Source organism: Chrysochloris asiatica, unplaced genomic scaffold (assembly GCF_000296735.1).
Source record: "Chrysochloris asiatica unplaced genomic scaffold, ChrAsi1.0 scaffold00171, whole genome shotgun sequence".
In the NCBI taxonomy this organism is placed as follows: Eukaryota; Metazoa; Chordata; class Mammalia; order Afrosoricida; family Chrysochloridae; genus Chrysochloris; species Chrysochloris asiatica.
Window position 1 is genome coordinate 3,923,692 of NW_006408689.1, and position 1,030 is coordinate 3,924,721.

Below are 1,030 nucleotides of genomic sequence, written 5' to 3' on the forward strand. Positions count from 1 at the left end.
GATCGGACATTGTTTCGTTCTGCTGTGCATGGGGTCACTATGAGTCGGGGTCGCTATGAGTCGGTTCCGACTCGATGGCACCTGACAACAACAACAAGGTGACGAATGCTGTTATTTTGTCAATGGATCTTACACAGCCCTCAGCAAGGTAAAAGAATGAAAAGACAGAATTTGCACGAGGCAATCAGAAACAGCCAACAATTGTTGGACCCTAATGTGCTCCTGGTGGCCTTGGCTCCTCCCCTTCCAAGGGCCATTAACTATAATCCTCCTGATACTGTTATTTGGCCCCTGCCTGTTTCGCTGTCTTCAAATTTTTTCTTAAGGAACGCATGAGGGCCTTCACAAAGAAGACAGTGGGCGAATTCCTTATGGCCGGATACCAACTGCTGCCATGCAACAGAACCAGCAAGCAAGAAAAACATGCCACATACATAGTTCCCTCCTTTTCACCCCTTCCAGCAGGAAGCAGCTCCAGAAGAGCTGACCTCCGCCCCTGTACCCATAACAATGAGAATCTCTCATCCACGTGCATAATAAAATGGCTGCTTGCCGCACTCTGGCTCTCCCTCCCGGAACCTCTCTTCCAACCTACGGGAACTTCCTCTCTCCCTACCTGTATGGCATCCCTAGTCAACCTATCACTTACCTCCACTAATCTCAACCCTGCCCTCCTCTTTAACCGGTATAAAAGTCCTTCCCCCAACCTCCAATAAAGACTTACACGTGGGTGTTTGTGTTCCAGCTCATTCCATCTCACAGTACTGGTATGGAGCTCTACAGAAACTGTTAGAACAGGATGCATTTTTCTTCCTCCAGAGCACTTTCACAAACCTGTAGAAAATGTTCCTTCCCTCTGTCATGAAGATGTAACTGAAAGGCAAAGAGAAAAAGCCTGAAAATTAAAGCATATTATGTGACTGTAAACTGTATACTTTTTACATCTCAATGTCAAGAAAACAAAAATCCTCACCACTGGACCAATAAACAACATTCTTATCAATGGAGAAAAGATTGAAGTTGTCAAGGA